General features: G+C 37.8%; 1 long non-coding RNA gene across 1 annotated transcript in view; it reads right to left on the minus strand.

Moving 5' to 3' along the window:
• Positions 1 to 611: 611 nt before the first annotated feature.
• LOC137636521 (uncharacterized) overlaps positions 612 to 19,577 on the minus strand; it is a 33,773-nt gene continuing 14,807 nt past the window's right edge. The window contains exons 3-4 of the long non-coding RNA XR_011043127.1: positions 18,941 to 19,139; positions 612 to 14,202 (exon numbers count right to left, since the gene is read on the minus strand). This is a non-coding gene — a long non-coding RNA (uncharacterized lncRNA). The remainder of the gene's footprint in view (positions 14,203 to 18,940; positions 19,140 to 19,577) is intronic.

Here is a 19,577-nt window from a genome sequence, read left to right on the forward strand (position 1 = left end):
TTAAATTACTGAAATATTTCATATGCTTGTTTAAAACTAAAATCTTATCTGAGATTCAAGTTGTATAATGTGAAGTGCAGTATTTGCAAAAAAAAAAAAAATCTACCTAAAGATCTCAATTGCTTGTTAGGTCCACTTGCCCAGAACTAAATCAAGGGGCTGGTGCCTAGTGCTCATACTATATAGTACTGACTTTTCTGGGGACAATTCCCTTAAGTATAGTTTCAGTGAGAGTTGGTTCGGCATCTAGAACAGTCAATCTATGTGCTACATCCGACCGCAACCCGCTAACCACTACAGCACTATACTAAGTAGCTCCTACACACCTCTTAATATTGGGAGACTAAGGCAGAGAGACCATGTCACCAACATAACCTCATTGCTGATTATAAGGCAGCAGAAACAGTCTTGAGAGTCTTAACCCTATTACCCCCAAAGGACGTACTGGTACGTTTCACAAAAGCCATCCCTTTACCCCCATGGACGTACCGGTTCGTCCTTGCAAAAAAAATGCTATAAAAATTTTTTTTTTCATATTTTTGAGAATTTTTTGAGAAAATTCAGGCATTTTCCAAGAGAATGAGACTAACCTGACCTCTCTATGACAAATATTAAGGCTGTTAGAGCAATTTAAAAAAATATATACTGCAAAATGTGCTGGGAAAAAGATAACCCCTGGGGGTTAAGGGTTGGAAATTTCCAAATAGCCTGGGGGTAAAAGGGTTAACTTAGACCAAGACCTTCTCAAAGGCTCGGATGCAGTAGAGAAAAACTATCCCCTTCCATCAAAAGACAATGTTCAAGTCTGAGTGGTAGCCTTGATGGCCGCTACTGAGAGGAGCTTCTCCCAGCCAAGAAGTGGAACTCTGCAATCTTGTCTACAGATGATCTGACTTGAGAAGAATCCCTTATTTGATGTCCACCATAGAGAATGTCCTACTTTACCATGCGAGTGAAGGCCAAGGGGGTTCCTCCATATCTCGACAAGGGAAAACAGGAAACCATTTGGGATGAGGCCATCTGGGAGCCACCTAAATCACCCTGAGTCCCGGTGTAATTTCATACGTTAGACTAGTTGACAAACCAGGTTTCATTGGAGACAGGGTGTAACCATCCAAGTGAACCCATGGGTGTTGGAAGGTGACTTCGAACATACATGGAGTTGGAAAGGGGTGAAAACCTGGAGTTCTTCTTGTCTAGCTGTATGGCAAACAAGTCAACCATCAGACCCTACAAACTTCCCTTGGTTACTGTGTCAGCTAGCCCATTCCTCTTGCCCAGAATGTGATAGGCTGACAGCTCACCAGCATGAAATGCCTCCCCGAAAAGCATCTGCTTTGTCGGGTTATGGAACTACACGCAAGCCAATAAGGTGGTGTTATCGCATCTACCAACCGGATTCCTCCTCAACGCTCTTGGAAGACTTGCAGCACAATAGGATTGCTAAACCCAAGCCATTAGAGTAGATGCTTCTGCTGATCCCACTGCTGAGACAACTCGGTTGTTCAGGCATGCCCGCCTTCCTTCTTTTAATGCACCTGAGCATAGTTGCATGTAAGGAGTCAAAGAATTAAGTGAGATTCCTCGTTAGTCAATAGGTAAGATCAACCCAAGTCTTCCCTCCCAACAGCACAAGAAGGGATGGCAATCCCTAGACGCTAACCAGCGATTCTTCCAACAGTGTTTGATGAGATCTTTACCAAAGGAGCTCTTAGAAGGATGAGCTTCTCCAGTTAAGAAAGGCAGCTGAGAAGATTCTGTCAGAGCTAGGGTAGTTCTGTATGACAGAATATACGCACTACCTCCTCAGGCTTGCTGATATGATTACCTAATTAGTTGAATCCGATGCTACCCACATGCCCGAGTGTATCGACCTTGGCTTGGGTAAGCAATTCAACTTTGCCTTGAATATCACAATCCCCAGATCATGATGAAAGTTTAAAGTCGAACTCAATCTTGTCGCCACGGCCACACAGAGGCAAGGATCACCCACTCGAGACATGCATCTACAGTCGTACATATCGCTTGTAGTGGCCCCAGGTTACTATCCAAGTGAACATTTGAATGAACGCCTGAGGAGCAGTAACCCGTTTAGCACCCAGAGGACTGAACTGGTACATAAAACTGTATTATCATTATCCTTAGCTAACTAGAGTGCGGGGAGCAGACACTCTCCCCCCAGCTCCATCTCTTTGATGAATGCAAGAGTTGATGGGAGAAGTACAAGAGGAAGGCCAAGGTATGGGTGGATGGATGGAGTGAAGAAAGATCTGAGTGATAGGAGGATAGATTTGAGAGAGGCAAGAGAGCGTGCTAGAAATAGGAATGAATGGCGAGCGATTGTGACGCAGTTCTGGTAGGCCCTGCTGCTTCCTCCGGTGCCTTGGATGACCGTGGAGGTAGCAGCAGTAGGGGATTCAGCGTTATGAAGCTTCATCTGTGGTGGATAATGGGGGAGGGTGGGCTGTGGCACCCTAGCAGTACCAGCCAAACTCAGTTGAGTCCCTTGTCAGGCTGGGAGGAACGTAGAGAGTAGAGGTCCCCTTTTTTGTTTCATTTGTTTGATGTCGGCTACCCCCCAAAATTGGGGGAAGTGCCTTGGCATATGTATGTGATGTACTAACTAACACCAAGGGCTTAAATGGAAAAATAGCCCAGTGAGAAAGGAAATAAGGAAAAAAATATACTATATGAGAAGTAATGAACAATACAAAACATTTTAAAAACAGTAACATCATTAAAATAGATCTTTCATATATAAACTATAAAAATAGACATGTCAGCCTATTTATCATAAAAACATTTACTGCAAGTTTAATATTTTGAAGTAGTGGGAGAAGAGTCACTAAGAGGGGACTGATACTTAGGTAATAAAAGTAAACATCCTTCAGATCTACTGAAAGCAAGAAGTCTTCCTCTGATGGAATTCTTTGAGCGTGATCCACTCCAACATTCCTCCTCCCTTTGTCTGAAAGGCCAGGGTCCTCGATGTTGAAAAAATGGATAAGTACTCTATATCCAAGATGGGGTGGGGGGGAGCAAAGGCCTGAAAATGTTGGTAAGTAACCATCCTGAAGGAATCACACAACCCAAGGTTCGGCCCTATGCTTCTGCTGGATTGCCCAAGGCACAACAAGGAATTCCCCTACTCTTGGATGTAAGATGGGGGAGAATGCTGCAAAGCGTAACCCTCTTCTTCACTTCTTCAGCCGCCCCACTGCCTGGAAGAAACAGGTAGGGTAATACGAAGAGCTGCATGCCCCAGTTCCTTCCGAGAAGTTGCGGGTGGTCCCACCAGTCTGGTACCTAGGCCCCCGGGGAGGGGCAATCACTGCAGACATCATCGGGGACACACTGACTACGTCCTTCAATGAAAGACCTAAGGACGCCAATACTTTCCTTCAGTCACACTTTGTCATCAGCAGTAGCACAAATGGAGAAGAGCCTCCAACCTCCAATGGGGTGTGACAAAAACGGGAGGAACCCGACATGCCACCGGGAAAGATCGCCGACTTAGATTAGAGGGCGATTTGCTCCTGACACATACTCCCAGGGGATTGAGCAAGGAGAGTAAGCACAGGAGTAGTGAAAGCAATTGCACCCAACGAACGAAAGGAAGAAGCAAAGCTCTCTTTCTCCCCCTTAAAAAGCCTGACACCACAAAGGAGGCCACGACTTATAGTCGGCAACCAGAGACGATTGCAAACAATCATCCGTCTAGCAGGAGCAGTGAGAATGTTTATATATAGCCGGTTAAGTTCATCCTCTCATGATTGAGTGTCTTGCTTGACCTTCTAAGGATCAACAGAAAGAATGCACTTTCTGAAAAAGAAAATGAAAAGTTCTCTTACGGGTACACTGGTATTACTGTACTTGATGTGGCCAAAAACATAAGTGAAGAGACTTTGATAGGTAAGGAGGCAGGGCTCCACACCCTCGCTTTCACCCTTAGCTTAACTGCTTGTTAAATGATTCAACGGCCGTCAAGCTTTGCGCTGAAAACATACTCCCTACCTGAAGGACTATGGTTTGTATTTGCATAGGAACAAACACTCCCGATGAGTAGCTATGATCCAAGATTAAAACTTGCAAATTCCCAACTAAACAATTTCATAATGGTTGCAAAGGAGTTTGGAAATAGCAAGAAAATTTGAGAGACTTTGACTTCTTAAACTTAATAACTATCAAAATGACATTGTAATTTCAACAAATGTTCAACTAACTTTTTTGTTAATACATGTTATTATGCTACGGTATTTCCATGGTCGAAATTTGCTAAAGCAAACTCCCACCCATAAATAGTAAAGTTAATTCTTTAAAATTCTACAAAATTAAGCGTAAAGAAAAACAGAAATGTATACCCAAGTTCTCTATAGATGTATCTCAAAAAATGCTTAATGTTCGCAACATCATATCTTTTTTAGCATCTTTTTGAAAGATAGATAATGTTACACAAACTAAAATTAAAATACGTTTATCTTAGTTAATAGAAAAAACAATATCTGTGCAGGAGCAATGCTGAGAATGTGCAAGAACTCTAGTTACTGCAAGCATCATAAAAAACTACCTAAACTTCTAGCATCGAGCAGAAGCACAAAAAACATTTAGTCAATGAAATATGAAATGATTCACTGAAATAAGAAGAGTTGGAACTAGGGGACACATCTAACTGCAGATGAACTAAAAATATTTAAGCATTGTAAACCTTGAAGACTCAATTACCGCAGCTACAACTAACCAACTCAAGAGATCTCGCTACATAAAAAGTAAGAAGCCCAATAAGAACTATCAAACAGCACTTTGGCAACCATACCAAAAACTAACTTATCCCAAGAGATTAAATATATATGGCATTATCATTCAGATTATGATACAATAATCTAGTTTTGTACTCTAAACTATTACTGACCGACAATTGATTTAAATTTAAGCGATTCTATCCTCACTGAAGCCGTAATAAAAAGAAATACAAAACGTAATACAGTATAGATTTTACAATAGTAATTTCTGTGACCGTGAAAATCTGTTTGGAAACCTGAAGGAATTCAACTACACACAATAAAGGAGGAAGCCTCCATGTTAATAATCCTTGCACTGTTAACCCTAAAGGGAAGCCTTTCTGATTTACAGGGCCCGGGCAATACCTATACCTACACAGAAACTACTAAAATCAAACGCATTATCAATCGCAATCATGAATTCTTAAAACCTGTATCATCTATAACTGTCATGAAATCTTAAACTATTCAATTCTCCATCAAATAATAAGGGGCAGTATTGTCTTCTACCTGTTTTCTCCATAAACTAAACTAGAAAAAACAAAAAGACATAACAAACATCATGAGCCGACATAAAGAATATTGTGGAGAAAAAACCACAACGCATGATTTATCTTAATCCTGTTTAAAATAAAACTGAAGGACTCAGCCCATAACTATTTCCTAGAATTGTTTACAGAAATAACCTGTCAAATACGATAATGGAAACAGACAGCAATTCTAATATCAAAATCATTGAATACTGCTGGGCAAAAATAGGACCTACTTTTCTTTTAACCCTTTTACCCCCAAAGGACGTACTGGTACGTTTCACTAAACTCATCCCTTTACCCCCACGGACGTACCGGTACGTCCTTGCAAAAATATGCTATATACATTTTTTTTTACATATTTTTGATAATTTTTTTAGAAACTTCAGGCATTTTCCAAGAGAATGAGACCAACCTGACCTCTCTATGACGAAAATTAAGGCTGTTAGAACAATTTAAAAAAAAAAATATAATGCAAAATGTGCTTGAAAAAAATAACCCGTGGGGGTTAAGGGTTGGAAAGTTACAAATAGCCTGGGGGTAAAAGGGTTAAATAACAAAGTGATGATGATATGTGTCATATGAAACCAATTCTACTTGTTTTACATTAAGGAACATCCTGTACTGTACAGCATATCATTAACCTTGTACTGATATCTAGAATTAGAATTTTAATGATAAAATCTCTTATTTCTATACTCATCTGATGTTCATATTACTTCTCCGGAAGCCAGGGTTTATCAACACTTACCCATAAACTCTTTAAAATATTAATATAATTCCTTTTTTTCAAACAATACATGCCCTTAACAAAGAAACAGAGCCCTCCAATGTAAGTGGTAGGAAGCACAAGTTGTCGCCTCAGGATAAGGATAGGATTATAGAATTTTGGCCTCAAGCCAAGCACTGGGGTATCAAAGGCAATTCAGCGCTATACGAGACGAATTAATCAACCGTAACCGTACACTCACACCATTTGGTATTATTTCAAACTATAAAACCAATCACATCACTTTTGTATAATGTCTAAAAGTGAAATAAGTAAGGATTAAAAATATTAAATAAATAAATTAAAAAAACTGAAGCTTGTGATAAACCCCAATACTCTGTGTACCTTCAATCAAGTTCAGGGTATTACAATTTTCCACCAATATATTTCTTAAAGGTTTGTTCCCCTCTCAGGATTAAAAACAGGAAAATCGACTAAAATATTTTTAAAATCAATATTCACCTGAGAGCTATTACAAAGGGGGACCACCCGACTCCTTTCCCCTATTCATTACATAACTGTGGGTTGCATGTGTACGGCCAATGCGCAGCCTGGTTAAAATTATGTTATCCCTCCTACTTTTAGAATTACAAGATGACCATTAATCCACTGAAGGGTGGATTTTAAAAACTAGCTTTTCATTACCTTACTAGATAAGGTATTTTTACCTCCTACTGTAAAACATAAAACAGGTGGATTAAACCAAAGGGGACACTTAGGACATCTTTCCTCTCCTATCTGTGCTGTTAACAAACCTACTCCTCAAGCATTATTTTTCAGTCGTACTTCCAAAAGCTTGGACACTCTAGATCTGTTAGGAGCTTGATTTAAAGGAGGCTTAACATACTGTTAGGATTGTTTTCATACTAAGAGACCTAGATAAAAACGTCAAACTCAATTCCTCTCTTCAGATACAAAGGGGAGGCATTCCAGAATCTCTTAACTAGAGAATGCCTTGATGAAGTCTTTGGGCTTCAGCATGGCATATCATTCCAATGCTGAAGCCTTGTGGCGGGTAAGAGGGCTCTCGAACTGGGGAATTTCTTTTCCTCAGTTTGACTCTAAATTTCTCTCATTCTATTTCTATCACTTATTATTGCTTCATCCACCTTCATATCTATCAACTCTCTCCAACCTTGTTGCCAAAACTCTTGCCCATTTCACAGTCCAGATTCTTTTGAGGGGACATCATATCCAGGATTGGATTTTACTTTTTCAAAATCAACTATGGGAGCTGTTTTCTTGCAAACTACCCGATAATGTTCGGACACCTAGGCGTGTCAGTATTCCCATAATGGCATGCAGAACTATTCTCATGCTGACAACTGGCACTTGGATATAAATGTACAAAATAGATTTGGAGTACTGGAAGAAGAGGCTATAAATGTACAAAATAGATTTGGACTACTGGAAGAAGAGGCTATAAATGTACAAAATAGATTTGGACTACTGGATGAAGAGGCTATAAATGTACAAAATAGATTTGGACTACTGGAAGAAGAGGAAATAACATATCGGACTGTGAGACAATAAAGTCAGTAGTGACTGAAGCTGCTATGGAATCTCTAGGAGCATGTATCAAGGCACGTAGAAGGAATAACTGGTTTGAGGAAGAGTGTAGCAGTGCTGCTGAAAGAAGAAAACGCTGTTGGATGAAATGGATAGAAGACAGGGATAACATTGATAAGAGAGAAGATTTAAGTGTCTAGAAATTTAGCAACAAGCACAAACAGAAGAAAGAAAAGAGAGAAGGTAGGAGAGGAACTGAGAGAAATTGAAGAAAATAGAGCGCATGGAAAAACGAGAAAGCAATTTCAGGGAATTAATAGGATGAGAAATGGATTCCAGCCAAGAATAAACTCAATCAGAAATAAAGAAGGTAGCATAATTATTGGGAAAGAAAAAATACACAGGAGGTGGATAGAACACTTTAAGGAACTTTTCAATCGGCCACCACCTCTTAACACCTCATAATAAAGCAGCTGGAATTGATAATATAGCTGCAGAACTAATCAAGTATGGGGGCCAGGCTCATCATGATAAGATTATTAGCTTAATGTATAGCATATGGGAGAATGAAATAATGCCATCAGACTGGGAGGAAGGGATTATGGCAGTACTACATAAAAAAGATCGCACTATATGTGGAAACTACAGAGGTATTTGCATACTCCCAGCTGGTTACAAAATCCTTGCAAATATTTTGTACAAACGATTACGAGTTTATTGCAAAGATGTAATTGGAGACTATCAGGTAGGTTTTAGACCAAACCGAGCTACAGCTGACCAAATTTCCACCATAAGGCAAGCTCTAGAGAAATATTGGGAGTTCAACAAAATCTCTTACCGTCTATTCATAGATTTCAAGCAAGCCTATGACAGTGGGCATCGACCATCATTACAGAACATACTGAAGTTCTTCCACATACCAGTGAAATTGATACATCTGGTCCAAATGTGCTACCGGAATACGACATGCAGGATCAAGGTCGGGGGACTACTGACAGAGCCCTTTAACATCCATGGAGGACTAAAGTAGGGATGCACTCTATCAACACTTTTATCTAAGTACTGGAATGGATAATGTGAAATACACCTACCAGATTACCCATCCAGCTGGAAAATACCATTATAGACAGACTTGGATATGCCGATGATGTGGACCTTTGTGGAGAACATCTACCTAGCATCAAAGCAACATACATACAGTTTAAAAACAATGCAGAACATAAAGGCCTGAAAATAAACAATGCAAAAACTAAGATAATAGAGATCTCAAGAACACCAAATCTAGTTGGAGATATGGATTTTGGAGGACACAACTGGAAGCAGTATCCACATTCAAATATCTTGGCTCCACCCTAATGTCACACGACATGATCCAGGACGAAGTTAGACTAAGGATTGCAGCAGGGACAAGATGTTCATGGGCACTCGATAACACCTTCAGATCGAGAATTTTATCTAGGCCCATAAAAACACAAATATATACCGCCATTATCCGTCCAGTGGTCCTATACGGGTGTGAAACATGGGCCCTCACTAGGCAGTTGGAAAATAAACTTGAAGTTTTTCAACGCAGTATCTTGAGGCGGATCTGGGGACCGGTTTGGGATGACGAAGCTGGAGAGTGGTGCAGGCGCCACAATCATGAATTGATAGCTCTCTCAGGACTACCACCTGTCTCCAATATCATTAGATCGCAGAGACTTCGATATATTGCTAGAACGGAGGAGAGAAGGCTGACTAGAAGAGTTATGTTAGGTAAACCCATAGGTACCAGACCAAGAGGAAGGCCTAGAAAGAGATGGATGGATAACCTAGCTGATGATTTGGACATCCTGGAAATAGACCCCAAGGAGTGGAAGGAGCTTGTAAAGGATAGGGCTTTCTGGAGACGAATGGTCAAAGCTGCAATGGATCAGCCTGGTCCGAGGCCCCCGGATTAAGAGAGTAAGAGTAAGTTTAGTACCTTAACCCTTTTACCCCCAGGCTTTTTGGAAATTTCCAACCCTTAACCCCCAAGGGGTTACTTTTTTCCCAGCACATTTTGGTGTATATTTCTTTTAAATTGCTCTAACAGCCTTAATTTTTGTCATAGAGAGGTCAGGTTGGTCTCATTCTCTTGGAAAATGTCTGAATTTTCACAAAAAATTATCGAAAATATGAAAAAAATAATTTTTATAGCATTTATTTGCAAGGACATACCGGTACGTCCATGGGGGTAAAGGGATGGCTTTTGTGAAACGTACCAGTACGTCCTTTGGGGGTAAAAGGGTTAAGAAATAGATAAGTGCGAGGTTCGAGGTGAGGATGGCAGGTTCCTCCTTGCCGAGATTCTTGGACATGATGTGTCGTACCATGCTAGCGGTATTCTTAGATTTATTTCAGAAGCAGATCTTCTGAAAGCTATTCAACTTATATAAGGATAACTTTACTTATATTGTTTTAAATTGAATTTCCTTTGATTATTTGTTCATAACAAATAATATTGGCATCAATGACCTTAGATGTCAGGAGGCCTGAAAACTATCAATCAAATAATCCGGAATCCATATACAGACCACCAATCGATGTTCTGAATGTACCAGCGAAGATTCGGAGCCTCACATTGTGAACAGCATCAAGTTTCCCAAGCAAAATCTTAGTAGCCAACCCATAAATTGGACATGCATAGTCTAACTTGCTCAGACACAGAGATATATAAATTCTAAGCAAAGCTGTTCTATCAGCAACCAAATCAAAATGTGATAAGACTTTCAAGATGTTCAGCGATTTTTTAACCCTGATGGGTGGGTCATTTAAATGAGGACCAAAAGTTAATTTCTTGTCAAAAAATTACCCCCCAAAGAAACTTAACATTATTCTCATATGGCAAAATACAATCATTTAAGAAATGTTTGGAGATCTCTTCTCTTTTTTCTTACGAGCATAAGTTAAAAAATGGCTTTGGTCTTCTGAGGAGAGAATACAAAATCCCCTAGAATTATTATTATTATTTGCTAAGCTACAACCCTAGTTGGAAAAGCAGGATGCTATAAATCCAGGGGCTCCAACAGGGAAAATAGCTCAGTGAGGAAAGGAACCGAAGAAAAATAAAATATTTTAAGAGCAACGGCGTTAAAATAAATATCTCCTATATAAACATAAACTATGAAAACTTTACCAAATCAAGAGGAAGAGAATTAAGATAGAATAGTGTGCCTGAATGCACCCTGAAGCAAGAGAACTCTAACCCAAGAACATTAGCAAATGCAGAAGCAGCATTGATAGAAATTTGAAGCTTTTGGCTTGCTTGTAGTGCCAATGACCCACTAAAATAAATTAAAAAATCAACAACAAATAGTGATCCTTGTATGCCAGGATGTAGCTAACTCGTAAGACTATTCATTGATGGCAAGGCGAATAAAGTCATACTCGCTGCCTTGGGGGACACCTTCTTGAAAGTAAGAAGATAGTTCTGACTCCTCGTACTTTAACCATTTTACCCCCAGGCTCTTTGGAAATTTCCAGCCCTTAACCCCCAAGGGGTTATTTTTTCCCCCAGCACATTTTGCAGTATATTTTTTTAAATTGCTCTAACAGCCTTAATTTTTGTCATAGAGAGGTCAGGTTGGTCTCATTCTCTTGGAAAATGCCTGAATTTTCTCAAAAAAATTATCAAAAGTATGAAAAAAAAATTTTATAGCATTTTTTTGCAAGGACGTACCGGTACGTCCATGGGGGTAAAGGGGTGAGTTTTGTGAAACGTACCAGTACGTCCTTTGGGGGTAGAAGGGTTAATAGAACGGTTTGATAAAAATTCTTCAATAGATTTCTGTTTTGAAACCAACATCACCCCTCCTCTAAATACTATCAGTCTGTATGGAGAGTGGGCATGTATATGCACATCAAGTGATTATAGAAATAAGAAATTATATTACTGAAATTCTAATTACTTCTATGAATCTCCCATGATGTTCATATTGCTCACTCTCAAAAAATTATCTTAAAAAGCCAATCTACAGTACAGCACTGTATTTTCAATCACATAAGAGAAAGCATTTGATAGTATTTCCTGTAGTATATTATAAAAAGATTCCGAGGCAATATTGGATACCAGAAAAGATTGTAAACATTATAATGGAAACGCATGGTCAAGACCGGAGTACTTTAAGGTGGAATACTATCCCCGATACTGTTTATTTTGGTGATTGATTATAAGAACAAGGTAATGCAAGGAATGAATGGCATCATTCAATGGAAATGGAACCAGAGATTATGTGATCTTGAATATGCAAACAATATAGTTCTAACTTCCTCTACAATGGCTGAAATGTAGAAAATGATTGATAGGTTAGTACCGGAGGGGAGAAAGGTTGGATTGGCAATCAACCAAAGATAGAAAGGTCATGCAGATTCAAAGTGGTGATCAAATGAATTGCCTTATTTGAACCTCTTTCAAATATTTAGGAACCACCATTACCAGCAATGGATCACAAGTTAAAGAATTCAAGGAGAGAACAGGGGAGCAGAACAACCAATACGCATTGAGAAGGATTGTTTTCATGAAATGGCAGCAATATATAACATATGCCAGAATTAGCAAGATGACAGGGGTGCCAAATGTGAATGATACATTATCAAGATGGAGATGGATGGGGCATATTTTGAAAAGGCAGGATATACCTGAATGGAAGCTGCTGGGCAGGAGAGGACATGGTCGACCAAGAGAAACATGGCTGATGACAATGCAAAGGGAGGTTGGATCTAAGAATTGGGTTGAGCTCAGAGAGATGGCACAGGAAAAGAGACATACGCCTTGAAATCAATGAGGTCCTATGCATACCGTGGGTGCCAGAGGATTAAGATAAGACAAGATAAAAAATCTGGAATCCAGTATTTCAAACCGCAATTTAGATGGTTTATCAAAATAAGCTAGACGCGTAATCTAGGCCAGGTATGTAACCTTAATCTCGTTGCATTGCTTGTACTAAAATCTGTCCCTTTCTTTCCTTCAATTGTGCTCAGCTCCAAGGGAAATTCACAGGAGAGCTTTGAATTTATATATGCTAGTGGTACAGAGTAAGCAATCTTTTTGACTGGAGTGGATTCATTCAATTTAGTAGAATGAGTGGCCATGATCAAAATAAAAGAATATATAGGACCAGAGTTCAGGTTACTATCATTAGTTTGTCAAGGCAGTGTTCTCTCTCCATCACTATAACTCTAGGCTCTTGGGAGCATTGTACATGTTGTAAAGGCTGTTTGAGGTAAGAACTGCCAGTGATTTGAGCCACCTGGAAGTGTTGTATTGGAACTTTAATAACAGAATTTCTTAATTCTATACTCGCCTGCTGTTCACATACATGCTCATCCTCCTCTCCACTGACTCAAGAGTATGAAGAGGATGGATAACGTCGACTTCAAAACTGAAACCTGTATTGCCAGAGGTGGCAACCTGGGCTTCCTACCACTTAAAGCCGAGGGCTTTGTTCCTTTACCAAGGGAATGTATTGTTTGAAATAAAAGAGAACGGGAATATTCTATTTTAAAAATTCTACGGATAAGTGTTGCTTACACTGGGCTTCCGGAGAAGCAATATGAATATCAGGGGAGATTCGGAGAAATAATATTGAATTCTCTAAGAATTCTAGTTTTTCAATCATACACTTTGAATCATACACACCTTATGCAAAGATGAATGATCTAACTTAAATATATTAACAAAGCATACCATAATTATTAATTTTTTTATACTCTACTATTCCCAAATCAGTTTACCTTTAGTGAAGATATGTCTAATATGAAGTTTTTCTCAAAAGTTATACTGTACATTTCTCATCTAAACAAACCATCATTTTAAACAAAACATTTTTGACAGAATTGGTTAATAAACCAAAGCAGCAAGATGATAAAGGAAAACCAATCCAAGTACTTAGATTTACAGGCAGTCATTAATCAACATTATTGGTATTATCTATCAATTGCCAAGCTACAACCTTAGTTGGAAAAGCAGGGGCCCCAACAGAAAAAAAATATCCCAGTGAGGAAAGGAAATATGGAAAAATAAATTATCTTAAGAACGGTACCATTAAAATAAATATCTCCTATATAAACTATAAAAACTTTAACAAAATAAGAGGAAGTAAAATAAAATAGAATAGGGTGCCCAAGTGTACCATCAAGCAAGAGAAAGAAAAGAAAAGCTTGACTGCTAGATTTAAGTGGGGGACTTGAATATATTTAGTACACAAAGCAATTAGGCCGTCAAAAATTTCTGTCGCTGATTCTTTGTAAAAAAAAAAAAAATGCACTGAGCAGTATATAAAAGTTTGTAGATTTTTCAAACGGATGTACCGGGTAAATTGAGACGTCATTGATCTCAAACAAAATGAAGACTAAAAGGCCAGATGGAAAAGGAGAAAATTAGTCACAACAGACTTTTACAGCAGTCTCCCAAGTGGCTGTGCATAACGAATAAGTTAAAAATGTGAAAAAAGGAGCACATCTTCAGGAGGTTTAAGTTGAAGTTTCGACGAGAGCAATCATGCTTTGTTAACCCTCGACAGTAAATCACTTGATACTGGAGAGGCAAACTGCAGAGGACATTTCATAATGTCTACACTATGCTGCTCAAGGCACACTGTAAAAAGGAAAAAGAGGTAAGTAAAAAGAATATACAGTAATATAAACAATTAAGCAAAAGAAGGTAAATGAAAAGAAGCATGTCAATGATGCTATCTTCCAGCAAATACTTCTTCTCTCTCCCACACATACACACACACATGCGCCTACATGCATCACATAAGTATTGCAGTTCAACCTAGCTTAATTAAGCGAGTATCTTCAAGATTAATTCTCTATTCCAGACTCAATTTCAAATAGCACTTTAATTAAAAAATCTAAAACTGCAGTTTCCAATACATGTAATGTACATTTAAATTTGAAAAATCACAAATTCTTAAAGATATAATTCTCTGTTCCAGATTCAATTTTAATTAGAACTGGAAATTAAAAGTACTTAAAACTGCAGTTTGTGAATACAGTACCAGTAGTACACTGTACCTTCAAATTTCAATTAGCATTGGAAATTAATACATTTAAAACTGCAATTTCTAGTACTGTACGTTTAAATTTTGAAAAATCACAAATTTTAAAAGATGTAATTCTGTTCCAGAAAAAATTTTATTTAGCATTAGAAATTTCAAAACATTTAAAACTTCAATTTCCGGTAGAACATTTAAATTTTTTTAAATCACAAATTTTTAAAGATGTAATTCTGTTCCAGATAAAATTTTAATCAGCATTGGAAATTTTAAAATATTTAAAACTGCGATTTGTGCACTATTGAACTGTACGTTTCTATAAAAAAATTACAAATTTGTAAAGCAATTTATATTTTACCTTAGGTTAGGTTAGGTTGATTGGTTGAATTAGGTTCGATTCAGTTAGGTTAGGTTAGGTTAGGTTGGTTTGATTGGTTGAATTAGGTTAGGTTAGGTTAGGTTAGGTTAGGTTAGGTTACTATATAAACCTGAGCCCTTCAATAGGAGTATGCTATCAGCAAAGATAGATGCGGCTGTTAAAACGTAACAAGGTAGCGGTAGTTAGCTGGAGGGTGAAGGGTAAGCCCCGCCCACCTCACAGCCCAATGAGGTCCCACTTTGACCTTAAACCTAAGGCTTGCAAGGTGGTTAAAGGATCCAAGTTTGTATACTTAGGAACAAGTAAAAAGAGCAACCAGAGATTTCAGACCTTCGCCAATGAAGATTGTCAACATTTTACTCACGTTTACAACCCGAGCTCTTCCTCTTCCATATGGTGACTGTGAATTAATCTACTGTATACAGTGAACCCTCGCTACTTCGCGGTTCGACCATCGCGGATTCACCACTTCGCGGATTTTTTCCATAACCCATATATATATACATATTGGTAATAACAAAATCAACATACTGTACTGAATAATCAATATAATCGATGCAAAAACTAACCTATACACAGATGTGTACAGTAAATGCGTTTGTTTCTTCATTATGATCAGAGAAACGTAAACAAAACATTGGTTGCCATTTTTTATCGTGCTTTTTGGCGTGTTTAGGAAACGCATGATATAAAATCGCCTTTAATATTTGTGCCTGTTTTAGTTTAGGGTACTGTAGTACATGCATTAAGTGTTCTGTACATTAAAGGGTAGTTTGTTAACAGTATTACGTACAAAGGAAGGTTTTAAAAGTCTGAATATACATGTTAAATGAATAGGTAAATATGGTGTCACTACTTCGCGGATTTTCACCTATCGCGGCCGGGTCTGGAACCTATCTACCGCGATAAACGAGGGTTCACTGTAATAGCAATCATGAATCCGGATGCAAAAATCTAATCAATTCTAAGGTAGGCCATTTCTGACATATACAATTTTCATCAAAATTCATTTGAAACTTCTTGGGTTAGGCTGGCAACAAACAGACATAGGTAAAATCCCAAATTACTTCAAACTTTGAGATTTGTTCCTACACAAATGCAAACCTTCCTTTAACCCGAGAACTGCTACAAGCCTCTTGAGCGGCTGTATGGGAGACTGCTATAAGCCTCTTCAGAGCGCAATTCTCTATCTCTTCTTGCAAATTCCCTTGTGAACTTAATTCGACTTTTATTATTTTTCTTATGATAAATCAATATTTCTGATAGAAATTTTAATGTTTATAACTTTATTTTACCTATATAATTACAGTATGTATAATATAAAACCTTTCCATATACGGACTTTAACTTTTTTGCAAGGGAAAAAGGCGAATTGTAATTATTTTCAGTTAAAACTGGTTTTATATTAACATATTAGAAACATAAACGATGAAAAAAAAAACATATAACAACATACATACACATACACACTAACGATATCACATCGTTATATATTGTGTAGGAAGGGAAATAAAACCTGTTTTAAATTACGACAACAATACCGAATGTTTTTGTTTTGAATATCCGCGAGTGTTTGTTTACAAAGTATAATTTTATTATAAGTAACTGAAGGGTTGTTTACAAGGAATATGAGTTACTATTATAATGTAATGTAATGTGCCTTCATGTCGAACCGACTGCTTTCGTCACTGGCATACCCAAAATAAATATTAAGAGAGAGAGAGAGAGAGAGAGAGAGAGAGAGAGAGAGAGAGAGAGAGAGAGAGAGAGAGAGAGAGAGAGAGAGAATAATCTTTTTAAGAAATGTTTTATATAGCCTGTATTCATTATTTATATCCACAATAGGAATTTTCTATCTTTTGTATATACCGTATATACTGTATATTTAAATATGCGGTGATGCTTTTGATATACGCATTACTATATACAAAATGCTTAAAAATGTCATATAAAAACCTATTGTAATTAGTCTGAACACATAGGCCAGGTCATGAGTTTATTGGTTACTATGTTTATCTATACAAGATTCCAATAATAGTTATTATGTTTTCAATACGATTATAATTATTGCTCTCTTTATGTACTTTAACCCTTTTACCCCCAAAAGGACGTACTGGTACGTTTCACAAAACTCATCCCTTTACCCCCATGGACGTACCGGTACGTCCTTGCAAATAAATGCTATAAAAAAAAAAATTTCATTTTTTTTTTCATTTTTTTGAGAAAATTCAGGCATTTTCCAAGAGAATGAGACCAACCCGACCTCTCTATGACAAAAACTAAGGCTGTTAGAGCAATTTAGAAAAAATATACTGCAAAATGTGCTGGGGAAAAAATAACCCCTTGGGGGTTAAGGGTTGGAAATTTCCAAAAAGCCTGGGGGTAAAAGGGTTAAATATTATGATATTTTAGGTTATAACTACTATATATATTTGTAAAGGACTATGATATTGCATTACTTTTAATCAATTTGTTCCTTCAAATATTCTAAGTTGGTTTATCAAAATTGTAAGTAAAAATATACATTCTCTCTAAATATGATATATTATTTAAAACAAATTTAAAATAATTGCAATGGTAACAATAGTCACTTTATGAATAGGGAGCCTTTGTAGGGTGACGGCCAGATCCCGTAGAAAACGGGAATATTCTGAACTGTGGCCGTCGTTCTAAAAACGATTTTGGCAGGAAAAACTAACTTAAAAAACCCACCTAACCTATACTAAAAGCCGTATCCTTACCCAGGGGGGCTCCCCCCCGGGACCCCCCCTTACACAACATATTTAAGATCCGTAGACCCTTTCCAAACGTTTTTATTCTATACACGATAACAGTCGGAGCGATAATAAGCAAATTAGGACGCTTGGCCGTAGCGCTACAAACTACCCATGAATAGATAAAGGAAAAAAATGAAGCAAATAAAGTGTTTGTAAATAGTAAATTTGACTACATCAACTAAAATTGTCATTATTATTTCAGGAATAGATACAATTCTATATCATAGGATTTGAAAATATAAAGTAATTTTTTTATCCCCCCCTCTTCCTCCGGTGCCTTAGATGACCGCGGAGGTAGCAGCAGTAGGGGATTCAGCATTATGAAGCTTCATCTGTGGTGGATAATGTGGGAGGCTGGGCTGTGACACCCTAGCAGTACCAGCTGAACTCGGTTGAGTCCCTGGTTAGGCTGAAGGAACATAGAGAGTAGAGGTCCCCTTTTTGTTTTGTTTCATTGTTGATGTCGGCTACCCCCAAAATTGGGGGAAGTGCCTTTGGTATATGTATGTATGTATGTACTACTCTTTTCAATATATAGTAAAGGCTGTTTGTTAAAACCTTCATTACATAGTACGGAATGTAGTAAATAAAAATCGCTAACTTCTACCAGGCGCAAACAGTCCCCTGATATCGTGGGTGATACCCAACATACTATCCAACCCCCCCACCCATGAAAGACAACCCAGACTCACCCATTGGTCATCACGCGAGATTCCACGTCGCGCTTTAAAATTAACTTTGATGGTTTATAACAAAATAACAAACAAGATGTAGGATAAAATATTTGGATGATATATGCACGAAGTTATTACAAAAACATTGGTAAAGTTATGGGTTAGATTCTGAAACATTGTATTTTTGTCAAGATAGCCGGACCACGGGACTGTAGTAAAATGATATTGCCGCATTTCTCGGGCTAAGTCAAAGCAAATGTTAAGCTACCTTGGGGGTGGCCTACTCGCTACCCGCCAACTACTACAGTACTACCTCGTTAAAAGTTTAACCGGCCATTTCCAGCCTTGCCGAAGTCGAACGTTTGTATTGTGTGTGGGAATAAAAAAAGGGTTTATGAAGCACAAAATATTCAAAGCTTTTTGAAAACTAACAAAAGATTAGAAAACAGAAAAGGGAACACAGTGTTTGCTTACGGCTTGTTCAAGTCATATCCACACTACTTACAACGGCATATTCATCTGAATATGATTTTTGTTGTCCATTGGAAGATAATTCTCCATGAGAAGACTTCCCATGAACTGGAGCTTCTTTTCCAAGATGAAATCCCTAACTTCTGTCGTTCGATATAGAGTCCTCACTTTCTTGCAGATACTCACTGCTGGCCGGGGCAGTCATACATCAAATGAGGCATCATTCACAAGGTCTGCAAAAAGAAAAAAACAATAATCAACTTACTCTCAAACCAGAATACTTCCTAATTCTGATCTTCCTCAATATGAAGAAAATCCTATCTTCAATATAAATGCATCTATAAGGTAGCAAGCTTTGTCTTTTACTTAATTCTCAGCCTAATTGCAGACTTACATATTCGTTAAGCTATTCCACAATGAATAATAAAGTGTCTTCAAAATATGAACGTCTCGTCAAAAATCATGCACGTCCTACTCTCCAATTCCCATGAAACTTAAAGACTCATTTTCAGAGTACTGTTTTGTCTCTAACAGGCAAAACATCATAGGTAAATTCAGGCACAAAACCATAATAAAAAAAGTTTTTAGATTTAAACAGTGTTTTCAATAGACGCACCACAATCCACAAAAAAACTACAAACACGTATACTTGACTGCATTGAATTCCCCCT

Source organism: Palaemon carinicauda, unplaced genomic scaffold (genome assembly GCF_036898095.1).
Source record: "Palaemon carinicauda isolate YSFRI2023 unplaced genomic scaffold, ASM3689809v2 scaffold318, whole genome shotgun sequence".
NCBI classification, from domain to species: Eukaryota; Metazoa; Arthropoda; class Malacostraca; order Decapoda; family Palaemonidae; genus Palaemon; species Palaemon carinicauda.